Source organism: Tachyglossus aculeatus, chromosome 2 (genome assembly GCF_015852505.1).
Source record: "Tachyglossus aculeatus isolate mTacAcu1 chromosome 2, mTacAcu1.pri, whole genome shotgun sequence".
NCBI classification, from domain to species: domain Eukaryota; kingdom Metazoa; phylum Chordata; class Mammalia; order Monotremata; family Tachyglossidae; genus Tachyglossus; species Tachyglossus aculeatus.
In genome coordinates, this window is record NC_052067.1 from 100,586,833 (window position 1) to 100,601,046 (window position 14,214).

Sequence of the window (14,214 nt, forward strand, 5' to 3'; positions counted from 1 at the left end):
GGGAAAAAGGAAATGTTCCTGGTGTGAGGATCTCCCGAAAAGATGACCTGCAATGCCTTTGAGGAGGGTAGCATTATATTCCTGATGAACCCTGTGTTAAGGAAAATTTGTGTTATAAAATGCTTACTTTGACCAATGTGAAATGAAGGAATCAATCAATGGAATGATTGAGTGCTTATTATGTGCAGAGTGTTATACTAAGCACTTGGGAGAGTACAGTTACAACAGACTTGGTAGACATGTTCCCTGCCCACAATGAGCATACAGTCTAGAGAGGGAACCAGAAATTTATACAAATAAAAAATTTACACGATATCATTCATAGATATGTACATAAATGCTGTGGTTCTGAGGGTGGGGCGAATACCAAATGCCCAAAAGTCACAGAAGCAGCTTGGCTTAGTGGACAGACCATGGGCCTGAAAGTCAGGAGGACCTGAGTTCTAATTCTGACTCTGCCATTTGTCGGCTGTGTGACCTTGGGTAAGTCACTTCATTTCTCTGTGCCTCAGTTACTTCACCTTTAAAATGGGGATTAAGACTCTGAGACCCATGTGGGACAGGAACTGTGTCCAACCTGATTAGACTGTATCTTCCTTAGTGCCTAGAACAGTGCTTGACACAAATTAAGAACTTAACAAATACCATCATCATCATCACAGATCCAAATGTATAGACAACACAGAAGGGAGAGGGAGCCCGGGGAAAGGGTGATTAATTGGAGATGGCTTCTTGGACGATGTGACTTTAAGATCAGTAGACCTCTAGACTGTAAACCCACTGTGGGCATGGAATGTGTTTACCAACTTTGTGGTTTTTTATCCACCCAAGTGTTTAGCACAGTGCTCTGCATTGATTTATTGAACCATTAATTAATTGATTGATCTAGAAAGGACCCAAATATTTCTTCTGAAATTGCAATTGTTTTCTATCCAAATAGATGTGCACTGATGAAATAACTTCCTCTAATTCTCCAACAGAGTTGAATCCAAAATGCATAATGTAAGCTTACTGTGGGCAGAGAATGCGTTTGCCAATTTTGTTATCTCACACTCTCCCAAGCACGAAGTACAGTGCTCTGCACAGAGTACATACTGAATAAATACCACTAATGGTGGTGGTGATGATGATGATGATACTACCTTCTACTTAAACTGTGATCCCCAAGTTGGACAGGAAGTGTGTCCAACATGTGTATCTTGTATCTACCCCAGCACTTAGTATAGTGCTTGGCACGTAGTAAGCACTTAACAAATACCATAAAAAAACCCTAGAATATGTGAAACATTATGGGCCAAGCACTGTACTATGCACAGGTGTAGATTCAAGATAATCAAGTCTCTGATACACACTGGGGCTCACAGTCTATTAGGGAGGGAGAACAGTATTGATTCCCCATTATACAGATGAGGGAACTGAGCTACAGGTCAGTTTGGGTCATTGCCCAATCCTCAGGTTCTGGAGAAACTGGAGAAAGTCAAGAGAAGAGTGGTCAAAATGAGTAGAAGATGGAAACCAGACTCTAGGAGGAAAGAGGAAAAGGACCGCAGTGGGGATTAATCTGGAGAAGAGACCAGAGGTGGTGCAAAGGCAATGGGGGAACATCCTATCATCCATTACTGAAAGGTTTCCTGTGAGAAAGCTATGGCTTCCCAAAGAAGAAACCACTTTAAAATGGGAGAGATACCCATTGGATATGAAGACTGGTAAAATCCTAGAATTGGTTGCCAAAGAGGACTTGAACTTCACATTAATGGAGGTTTTGAGTAAAGAAAGAGACACCTATATACTCTATCCTGGATGGTTTTACGTCTCACCTGCTTGAGGGCTGGGGTTTGAATCAAATGACCTTGAGGCCCCATCGAACTTTAAGCTTCTGGAATTCAAGATTGTAGCACAAAGACATTGAGCTGCCACTAGTCAGGAATGCTAGTATCTATAAACTGTAGGTTTACTGTGGCTCTTATAATTAATCATGGATCCTGACAGTAGACCCATCTAAATCATCAGGTCTCAGAGAGGGGATTTAACTGATTTGATCTTACAGCTGGCAAACTCAAACCCAGGACTGCAGAGGGTCTAAGGTCCTACGCTTTATCATTTGGTGCCTTTTGATTTGAAGACTCTCCTTTGATCATTTGAAAGTACAGAAGAGTTTCTGCCCTTTGGGGTGTCACCTTGCCCAGAATGAGCTAGGATTACAATTCCTGAAAAGGTCATTTTTTAAAAGGGCAGCCAACAACAGGAAACCATTTGAAACAACAGGGCTCTTTGGGAGAGGGCTGGGGAGAAAAAGAAAGCAAGAAATAGAGTGAGGGGAGAAGGGGAGAGGGAGATAAGAGGAAGAGATTGAGTGAAAGAAAGGGGGAAGAGAAAATGAGAGGAAGAGGGAATGAGAAAGAGGACAAGGGAGAGAAGAGGGAGAAAGAGGGAGAGAAAAAGAGAGGGGGGAGAGAGGCGAGAATGAGAGGGAGAGAGAGGAGAGAGAGGGAGAAAGAAAAATAGAGGAAGAGAGAAGGAGAGAGAAAAGAGTAAGAGGGGGAGCAAAGAATTGCTGGGGTGGAATTTTACTTTGCTTTGGGGCTAGAGTTGGTGAGATAAAAGTGAGCATTTTATTTCACTCTGCCGATGAGGACAGGGGAAGCAAGTTGATTGGCAGGTTTATTTTTAAACTTAACTACTTGACGTCTAAAAATCCATGGAGACTATTGCATGTTTTGCCACTTGATCTTCGGTCTCCATCTGATCTTAGCTATAAACACTAGATATGCAGATTATCATTTAATGCATACAGGGTTTTCCAGTTAAACAATAGGCATGGCCCTCTGGGGAAACAATGCATTACACTGAAAAGAACTCATTTTTTAAAGTGCTTTCACCGATTTTTTGAAAGCAAACCACAGCCCTGTGTCTCGTTCAGATCTCTCCTTTCCCAGTCCCTCCTGGAAGGACAGCACCAGTTGTCCTGCCAACCTAAGCCAAACTTGCTGGCCTGGAGTCGCTGGCCAGAACTCCAAAAATATTGATATTCCAGAGTTTCTGATGACTCTGTTACATTGGAATCCACCCTTCCACTTTGGCCTTTGTGGGGAGACGGAAATGGTGGCAAGATGCCAGTTGGAAAGGGTGATTGGAGAGGGAGGATTAAGTATCCTTGGGTGTCTATGTTCAATTCTCCCTCTAAGTGTGGGCATGTGCCCATGCCCAATACCCTGGCCCAGAAAGATGCATGGCTCAGTCACTGCCCCATTTCAGCCTTTCACCCTGCATTTTATGGTGCCAGTCATCAATCCATGCTATTTACTGAGCTCTTACTGGATGTGGAGCACTGTGCTAAGTGGTTGAAAGTGTACAACAGAACACATACCCTGTCTACAAATGCACGCTCAGTCTAGAAGTCTCTGGAAGTCAGAAGGACCTGAGTTCTAATCCTGGCCTTACCACTAGCCCATTGTATGACCTTGGGCAAATCACTTCACTTCTCTGTGCTTCAGTTACCTCATATGTAAAATGGGGATTAAGATTGTGAGCCCTACATGGGACAGGGTCTGTGTTCAGCCTGATTATCTTGTATCTACTCCAGAGCTTAGAACAGTGTCTGGCACAAAGTAAGTGCTTAACGAATACCATTAAAAAAAATGGGAAGAGCTAAAATTAATGCCGAGGTTATGGGCTTGAGAGGGAGCTTGTCTACCAATTCTGTTGCACTGTGTTCTTCCAAGCACTTAGGACTGTGCTCTGCACACAGAAAGTGCTCAATAAATAAATAAATAAGTGCTCAAAAATAAATACAAAAGAGTGCTCAGTCTAGGAGCCTCAGATGAAGTCCTCCTCTCCAGGCCTGTCTCTGGAGAAGGTTCTTAGATCTGGGTAGTCCAACTCTGATGGTATGGGGAAGCAGCATGGCTCAGTGGAAATAGCATGGGCTTTGGAGTCAGAGGTCATGGGTTCAAATCCCAGCTCCGCCAATTGTCAGCTGTATGACTTTGGACAAGTCACTTAACTTCTCTGTGCCTCAGTTCCCTCATCTGTAAAATGGGGGTTAAGACTGTGAGCCCCCCATGGGACAACCTGATCACCTTGTAACCTCCCCAGCGCTTAGAACAGTGCTTTGAACATAGTAAGCACTTAATAAATACCACCATCATTATCGTTATTATTATTATTCTCCCAAGTGCGTAGGACAGTGCTCATAGTAATGTACAGTGGGCCCTGCCTGGTCCTCCAGGAGTCCAGTACCCCAGTTCCTACTAGGCTGTAAGCTCAATGAGGGCAGGGAACGTGTCTGTTATATTGTCTCTCCCAAGCTCTTAATACAATGCTCTGCACAAAGTACTCAATCTATATGATTGTCTGACACTACAATTTCCCTTATTCCTAAACTATTTTCATGTTCATCTTCCCTTGTAGACTGTAAGCTCCTTGTGGGCAGGTATCACGTCTACAGACTCTGTTGTATTAGTACAGTGGTTCTGCACATATTAAACACTCAATAAATACCACTGATGGATTGATTGAATGACTGAGTGCTTTGGGGAGTTGGGGTGGGTCAGGGTTGGGGTTGAGCCACCAGAGGTCCATGCAAGGTGCAACAGCCCTTCCTGGTCTGCAGTAGATGTCCCCAAAACCTGTTTCCCAAAACTGAGCTGGGCGGTGGGGAGGGATGCCGAGGCCCAAGGCGAAGAGAGAGCTGTGAATAAAAATAATAATAAAAATATTAGTTAAGTGATGATGATGATGATGGTTTTTGTTGTTTACTGTGTGTCAAGCACTGTTCTAAGTGCTGGGGTAGATACAAGGTCATCAGGTTGTCCCACATAGGGCTCACAGTCTTAATCCCCATTTTGCAGATGTAGCAACTGAGGCACAAAGAAGTGAAGTGATCTGCCCAAGGTCACACAGCAGACAAGTGGTGGAGGTGGGATTAGAACCCATGTCCTCTGACTCCCAAGCCCGGGCTCTTTCCACTAAATTGCTCTAGGTCCTGTGGATTTAATCTTTCAGTGGGTCCCTATGTCACCATTACACGTGCTACCGTGCTTACTATGTGCCAGACACTGTACTAAGCACTGGGGTGGGTACAGCAGCGTGGCTCAGAGAAGCAGCATGGCTCAATGGAAAGAACCTGGGCTTTGGAGTCAGAGGTCATGGATTCAAATCCCGGCTCTGCCAATTGTCAGCTGTGTGACTTTGGGCAAGTCACTTAACTTCTCTGGGCCTCAGTTCCCTCATGTGTAAAATGGGGATTAAGACTGTGAGCCCCCCGTGGAACAACCTGATCACCTTGTAACCTCCCCAGCACTTAGAACAGTGCTTTGCACATAGTAAGCGCTTAATAAATGCCATCATTATTATTATTACAAGCAAATTGAATTGGAAACAGTACCTGTCCCACACGGGGCTCACAGTCTTAATCCCCATTTTGCAGAGAGGCCCAGAGAAGTGATGTGATTTGCCCAAGGTCACAGAGCAGACAAGTGGTGGATCCAGGATTAGGATCCAGGTCTTTCTGACTCCCAATCTCGTGTCCTATCTCCTAGGACACGATACTTCTCTATACAGACAGGCTGGAGCCAGCAGCATTCAGCCCCCATTCCCTCCCCATCCTCCCTGCTTGTCAGAAAGAGGCCCACTACCTCTCACTCCCCGCTCCCGCTCCCCCCACCCCCAGCTGGGGTCTTTGAAACATCAGGGAAAGCCACAGTGCTGTCTCAAGTCACTGGAATCACTTCCTCTCCAAAGCAGCCAGGCTGCCAGGGACATTCATTCATTCAATCGTATTTATTGAATGCCTGGGGCAGCGATGCACTGAATCGTAGGAAACCATGTCAATCTTTTTTCACTCTCTGAGTATACTGCAAAGCCAGCTCTTCAATCCGGAAAAATCCATGCCCAGTCCCAAGCCCCAGCTGGATACTGCAATCTCAAATGCTTAGTCCTGTAGAGCACAAAGTCCGAGGGTGACTTCAGTGAAGCAGGATCAATCAATGATTCGATGTTTTTTATTGAGCACCTTCTAAATCTAGAGCACTGTAATGAGCACCCTGGACCGGAAGGTGGAATGGTTGCTCTCCCTAGTGAAAACCTCAAGCAGGAAGCCAAGGAACAGGAACGGCACTAACTATGTGGCCACAAGAACCCCATGTCTTGCTGGTCCAATTCCTCTGAGACCACAGAATCGGTCTCACTAAATAGAAGCCTCTGAATCATTCACTCAGAAAAAATGTTTTTTGTCTTACGGAGACTCTAAACGCTGAAATAAAAGTTCTGAAGAAATGGAAGCAACTATTCATTCATTCATTCAATCGTATTTATTGAACGCTTACTGTGTGCAGAGCACTGTACTAAGCGCTTGGGAAGTACAAGTTGGGAACATATAGAGATGGTCCCTACGCAACAGTGGGCTCACAGTTAAGAAGGGGGAGACAGAGAACAAAACAAAACATATTATCAAAATAAAATAAGTAGAATAAATATGTACAAGTAAAATAAATCAATAAATAGAGTAATAAATATGTACAAACATATATACATATATACAGGTGCTGTGGGAAAGGGAAGGAGGTAAGGCAGGGGGAATCGAAAGGGGGACGAGGGGGAGAGGAAGGAGCAGTCTCATTTTTCCGCAAGTTTGTCTGTCTGAGTGGATCAATTCAGAAGGACCAATCCAGGTTTCTAATATTGGCCTAATTGCTCTTGCTATGAGAAACTGCATGTGATAGTACAGACATTCCAATGATTAAAAAGTGGGTTAACTGCAGCATTAAATTTGCAAATTCAATCAGGAGTAAGGAAATCCCAAATGCAACGTTCTTTCAGCAATGTTAAAACTCATCCAGGTTAAATTGATCACACATTCAAGAGTATACATTTTAGAATGTCTAATTCTGTTGTATTGTACTCTCCCAAGAATTTAGTACTGTGCTCTCCATATACTAAGCACTCAATAAATGCAACTGATTGATAATAATAAAAATAGGAGGTAGTCATTCTATTCCCTTTAGAGTACAACCTCATTCATTCAACCATATTTATTAAATGCTTACTGTGTGCAGAGCACTGTACTAAACACCTAGGAAAGTCCAATACAACAGTGAAGAATGGCAATCCCTGCCCATACGAGGTCATAATCTAGAGGGGCAGGGAAACAGACATCAATGCAAATAAACAAAATGACAGATATATACATAAGTGCTGTGGGTCTGGGAAAGGGAGAAGAGCAAAGGGAGCAATGTCTGTGATGCAGAAGGGAGTGGAAGAAGAGAAAAAGTGGGGCTTAGTCAGGGAAGGCCTTTTGGAGGCCTTTTGGAGGAGATGTGTCTTCAATAAGCCGTTGAAACAGGGGATAGTAATTGTCTGGTGGATTTGAGGAGGGAGGGTGTTCCAGGCCAGAGGAAGGACATGGGCCAGGGGTCGGCGTCCAGACATGTGAGAAGGAGGCAGAGTGAGAAGGTTAGCACCAGAGGAGGGAAGTGTGCAGACTAGGTTGTAGAAGGAGAGAAGGGAGCGGAGGTAGGAGGGGGCAAGGTGAGGGAGTACTTTAAAGTCAATGGTGAGGAGTTTTTGTTTGATAGGAAGGTGGGCAGGGGTGTGTCTGCCCACCCTATTTTACTGTACTCTCCCAAGCATTTAGTACAGTGCTCTGCACAAAGTAAGTGGTCAATAAATACCACTGATTGATTGATTGATTCATAAAGTGCTTTCTTTGTATCAAGCACCGTGTTAAGCGCTGAGGTGGATATGAGAGAATCAGGTTGGACACAGTCCCTGTCAATCAATCAATTAATGGCATTTACTGAGCATTTACTATGTGCAGATCACTAAGTACTTGGAAGAGTATAATACAGAGGAATTAGCAGATGTGCTCCTTGCCCATAATGAGCTTACAGTCTAGAGGGGGAGACATTTATATGAATAAAATAATTTATAAAATATAATTTAAAGATATATACTTAAGTGTTGTTCCTCATAGGGCTCCCAATCTGAGGGAGAGGGAGGACAGGTGTGGGACTCGAGGGTGAGGGACAGCCCAAAATTTTTGAGGAATGTACTAGCCCCCCATGTAGGATAATTCTGGGCAAGGCACCTTGACACTGCCTGCCTCACCCAACTCAAAACTGGAATAGAGGGGAGCTCACTGATGCTAACCTGTCTGGGTCTATTAACTTAACCGGGGGAAGCCTTAGAGATGCTCGTTTGTTTAACCTTCCTGCCTCCAGGCCATTCCAGTCTGTACTTCACTCTGCTGCTCAGATCGCTTTTCTAAAAATCACTCCACGTATGTCTCTCCACTCCTCGGAAACCTCCAATGGCTGCCCATCCTTCTCCTCATCAGACAGAAACTCTTTACCACTGGCTTTAATACACTCATTCAGCTCTCCCCGTCCTAATAATAATAATGATGATGGCATTTATTAAGCGCTTACTATGTGGAAAGCACTGTTCTAAGCACTGGGGAGGTTACAAGGTGATCAGGTTGTCCCACAGGGGGCTCACAGTCTTAATCCCCATTTTACAGATTAGGTAACTGAGGCATAGAGAAGTTAAGTGACTTGCCCAAAGTCACACAGCTGACAATTAGCAGAGCCGGGATTCAAACACATGACCTCTGACTCCAAAGCCCATGCTCTTTTCACTGAGCCACGCTGCTTCTCTACCTCGCCTCACTCATCTCTCATTACAACCCAGCCCACCCACTTTGCTCCTCCAATGCCAATTTACTCACTATACTTTGCTTGTCTCATCAATGTCCCATTGTCACATCCTCCCTCTGACCTAGATCTCTCTTCCTCGTCAAATTCAACATGCCACCATTCTCCCTATCTTCCAAGCTCTACCAAAAACACATCTCCTCCAAGAAGCCTTCCTTGATTAACCTTCCATTTCCCCACCCTGTTTGCCCTCCCTTCTGGGTTGCCTAGGCACTTGGGTCTGTACTCCTTAAGTACATAATATGAACCACAGTCCCATAGGACTTTGGCATCTAACCTTATTCTCTGTTGTTTCCCCTATCTGTAATCCATTTCATTCCCTGTCTTCCCCCCAGTCAGTCAGTCAATCATTTATTGAGTGCTTACTGTGTGCAGAACACTGTACTAAGCATTTGGGAGAATATAACAGTAAACAGACTCATTACTGGTCCACAAGGAGTCAGAAGGGGGGATTGTAAGCTACCTGAGGTCAGGGATAGTGTCTACCAACTCTGTTGTATTGTACTCTCCCAAGCACTTAGCACAGTCCTCTTCATTAGTAAGTGCTCAATAAGTATGATTGATTGACTGATTGGCTGATTGACCAATGGCAGGGCCTCACACATCCTCACCCAAGGTTGAGGAGCAAACCAAGAAGGTTGGAGCAGGGTTAACAGTGGACTTTGCCCACAGACAAGTAGGGGGAGGTCACTCTGAGAAAAAGAAAGAATTCTGCAAAGGGGTCAAATAGTTATGGTATTTAAGTGCTTACTATATGCCAGGAACTGTACTAAGCTTGGGGTGTATACCAGCAAATCAGGTTGGACACGGTCCCTGTCATTTATTCATTCAATCGTATTTGTTGAGTGCTTACTGTGTGCAGAGCACTGTACCAAGCGCTTGGGAAGTACAAGTTGGCAACATATAGAGACGGTCCCTACCCAACAACGGGCTCACAGTCTAGAAGGGGGAGACAGACAACAAAACAAAACATGTGGACTGTCCCACCTGGGGCTCATAGTCTCAATCCCCATTTTACTGATGAGGTAACTGAGGCACAGAGAAGTGAAGTGATTTGCCCAAGGTCACACAGTAGACAATGGCAGAGCCGGTATTAGAACCCATGACTGTCTAACTCGCAGGCCTGCACTCTATCCACTACACCATAATGCTCCTCCAGAGTTTGATGGACAGGAAATTCCTGCCAACAGGAGCCTGTGGCCACCCCACCAGATAGGAGTAACTGGAGGACGTTGAACATGGAAACATAGAAAGACTTCGCTCTCTTCTGAATCAAAAATGGAAAATGATGCAATTTCTCCTGAGTGAGCTAAGAGAAGTTCTCTCCTGGGAATCAATCAGTCTTCTGCCCTCAAAATGCATTCAATGTCCATAATGAAGTGCATTTAATTAGCTATGTGATAACACATTTTAAAGGAACTTCGGGTTTTCAGCAGAAAACCAATCAGTCAATCAATCAATCAATCAATCCATTTATTATGTACTTACTGTGTTCAGGGTACTGTACTAAGGACTTGAGAGAGTGCAACACAATAATATAGCAGACACATTCCCTGCCCACAGTGAAGCTGTCCTCTGGGACAAGGCAGAGATCTGGAAGGGGTGTATTTTCTCCAGAATATTCATTCTTTCAATCGTATTTATTGAGAGCTTACTGTGTGCAAAGCAGTGTATTAAGAGCTTACAGTTCCTCAAACCTATTTGAATCTCCAACCCGAAGACCAGGGGAAGGGAACTCAATGGTGTCTTGATTGTCCTCTGTCAGATAACGAGTTTCCTCAACTGAAAAATGGGGATTCAGCACCTGCTCTCCCTTCTTAGACTGTGAATCCCCCGTAGGAGAGGGACTGTATCCAACTTGATTAACTTGTATCTAACTCAATGTTTAGAGCGATGCTTGACATATTTTAGCGCTCAAGAACTACCATAAAAAGATGACCCAGCTTCAATGATCACAGGTGCTAAGGAGCGCCTGGAGCTCCCTTCCAAATCCCATCTTTACTTCCCACTGGGTGTGTAGAAAATTTATCAAAGACGAAAACTGCGCCACCAGGAAGCCTTTAAAGTTCCTTGTAATATTGACACACATCTCATACATTTTGACAAGCCTCCAAGGATATTAATGACTTGCTGTCCTAGTGTGTGCTGATTCTGGGGACACACATCTCCTTTTAAAGGAAAGACTAATCTAGCTGGTTTAGGACCTGTGTTAGTTCTGTACTGTAGAATACTAGAAAAATGATTCTTCCCCCTGAAACAACAACAATGGTGATGTGGTTATGGAATGTATGTTTGTACATATTTATTACTCTATTTATTTATTTATTTATTTATTTTACTTGTACATATCTATTCTATTTATTTTATTTTGTTAGTATGTTTGGTTTTGTTCTCTGTCTCCCCCTTTTAGACTGTGAGCCCACTGTTGGGTAGGGACTGTCTCTATATGTTGCCAACTAGTACTTACCAAGCGCTTAGTACAGTGCTCTGCACACAGTAAGCGCTCAATAAATACGATTGATGATGATGATGCAGAGGCACTGGATTCTTATAGATTAGTAGAGAAAACCAAAGCGTAGAAAGGGTCACTTGGAAATTCCAGATAAATCATTTTTTTTCCCTGTGGCATTTGTTAAGAGCTTATTATGTGCCAAGCATTGTACTAAGTGTTGGGGTAGGTACAAGCTAGACATAATCCCTGTCCCACATGGGGCACGCAGTTTTAATCCCCATTTTACAGATGGGGTAACTGAGGTTCAGAGAAATGAAATGACTTGCCCATGGTCACCCAGCAGATAAGTGGTGGAGCTGGGATTAAAAGCCAGTTCCTTTTTACTCCTAGGTCTTTGCTCTACCCACTAGACTGTAAGCTCTTTGTGGACAGGGAACGTGTCTGTTTATTTTTATATTGTCCACACTTACTACATTGTTCTGCAAATGGTAAGCACTCAATAAATATTGATTGACTTACTGACTGATACTAGGCCACGCTCCTTCTCTCCTTTTCTCACCTCATTTTCGATCCAGGTCTATAGTGCTGTCCGGCTGGCCTACCACAAGGAGACTGGTGCCTGAACACAAGTAGCCAGAGGCTGCCAGGGATGACCACCGCTCTGTAGCTTGAGCGACACTCACAGGGTTCCTGGGACTGGAGGCCACGGTGATCCCTGTAGAAGGTCATGAGGTCTCATCCTGGCTCCACTACTTGTCTGCTTCGTGACCTTGGGCAAGTCACTTAACTTCTCTGGGCCTCAGTTACCTCATATGTAAAAAATAGGAATTAAGATTATAAGCCTAATGTGGGACAGGTACTGTGTATTCAACATGATTAATTATATCTACCCCAGTGTTTAAAACAGTGCTTGGCCTATAGTAAGTGATTAACAAGTACTATTATCATTCTTTTACTAATAACAATTAAAAGAGAAAATGTCCAGGGCCATCATAACATCCGCCTTTTCCTCTCCATCCAAACTGCTACCTTGCTGGTTCAGTCTCTCATCCTATCCCGACTGGATTACTGCATCAACCTCCTCTCTGATCTCCCATCCTCTTGTCTCTCCCCACTTCAGTCTATACTTTACTCTGCTGCTTGGATCATCTTTGTGCAGAAATGCTCTGGGCATGTTAGTCCCCTCCTCAAAAATCTCCAGTGGCTACCAGTCAACGTAAGCATCAGGTGAAAACTCCTCACTCTCGGCTTCAAGGCTGTCCATCACCTCGCCCCCTCCTACCTCACCTCCCTTCTCTCCTTCTCCAGCCCAGCCCACACCCTCCACTCCTCTGCCGCTAACCTCCTCACTGTGCCTCATTCTTGCCTGTCCCGCCGTCGACCCCCAGCCCACGTCCTGCCCCTGGCCCAGAATGCCCTCCCTCCACACATCTGCCAAGCTAGCTCTCTTCCACGCTTCAAAGCCCTACTGAGAGCTCACCTCCTCCAGGAGGCCTTCCCAGACTGAGCCCCCTTTTTCCTCTCCTCCTCCGCATCCCTCCTGCCTTACCACCTTCCCCTCCCCACAGCACCTTTATATATATTTGTACAGATGTATTACTCTATTTTACTTGTACATACTTATTATTCTATTTAATTTGTTAATGATGTGCACCTAGCTTTACTTCTATTTATTCTGATGACTTGATACCTGTCCACATGTTTTGTTTTGTTGTCTGTCTCCCCCTTCTAGACGGTGAGCCCCTTGTTGGGTAGGGATCATCTCCATATGTTGCCAACTTGTACTTCCCAAGTGCTTAGTATAGTGCTCTGCACACAGTAAGCACTCAATAAATACGATTGAATGAATGAATGAAATGAATCCCCATTTTACAGATGAGGAAACAGAGGCACAAAGTCATTCAGTCAGTCAATCATATTTATTGAGTGCCTACAGTGTACAAAGCACTGTACTGCATATTTGGGAGCCTACAATATAAAAATTTAACAGCTACATTCTCTGACCACGGTGAGTTTAAAATCTAGCAGGGAAGACAGACATTAAGTGACTATGTTATGTTATTAAGTAAGTGACTTTCCAAGGTCTCACACAGTGGGCAAGTGGAAGAACCAAGATTAGAAACCAGGTCTTCTGACACTCAGGACTATGTTCTTTCTACTAGGCAACACTGCTGTGTACCTAGTAGGCATCAAATTCAGTTCTCTGAAAACAAAAGACTCCCAAATCAGTAGAATTCTGGAAACAGTAGACCCTTAGTAAATTCTATCAAATGAAGTTAAACAAGATGACCTGCAATATTCTTGTCTTGTCTTATGCTGTAGAGTCATCTCCGACCCATAGCAACACCATGGACACAACTCTCCCAGAATGTGCCACCTTCATCTGTAATCATTCTGGTAGTGTATGCAGAGAGTTTTCTTGGTAAAAATACAGAAGTGATTTACCATTACCTCCTTCTGCGCATTCAACTTGAGTCTCCTCCCTCGACTCCCTCCCATGGTGCTGCTGCCCAGCACAGATGAGTTTTGACTTGTAGCAGACTGCCTGCCACTCACTAGCCACTGCCCAAGTTTGGAATGAAATCGGTAGGCTTCTGCTCGACTCTCCCTCCCATAGTCGAGACTGGTAGAGTACTGGAAACTCTCCAGGGGCGACCCTGAGAGGGACCAACAATACTAGCAAAATAATTTTCCTGTGATTCAGAGTTCGATCTGGAATCCAACTCTTTAGAGAAGCAGTACGGGATAGTAGACAGAGTGAAGGCCTAGGAGCCAGAGGCTCTGGGTTCTAATCTCAGCTCTGCCACTCATCCGTTGGGTAACCTTGGGCAAGTCACTTAACTTCTCTGTACCTCAGTTACTTCACCCTTATAGCGGGGATTAAGACTATGCACCCCGTTTGGTACAGGGACTGTGTCCAACATGATTAACTTGTACCACCCCAGTGCTTAGTACAGTGCCAGGCATATAGTAGGCACTTAACGATTAACACAAAAAAGTCTAATGCACCCAGAGCAGGGAGAAAGAGGGCTTTCATGGTGGATTGAATGA

The 14,214-nt window shown here is 44.3% G+C and overlaps 1 non-coding gene across 1 annotated transcript; it reads right to left on the minus strand.

Annotated features, from left to right (window-relative positions):
* Positions 1–13,692: 13,692 nt before the first annotated feature.
* LOC119924626 lies at positions 13,693–13,830 on the minus strand. The gene has a single exon (XR_005449329.1). It is a non-coding gene; the product is annotated as a small nucleolar RNA SNORA7 (small nucleolar RNA).
* Positions 13,831–14,214: the final 384 nt, after the last annotated feature.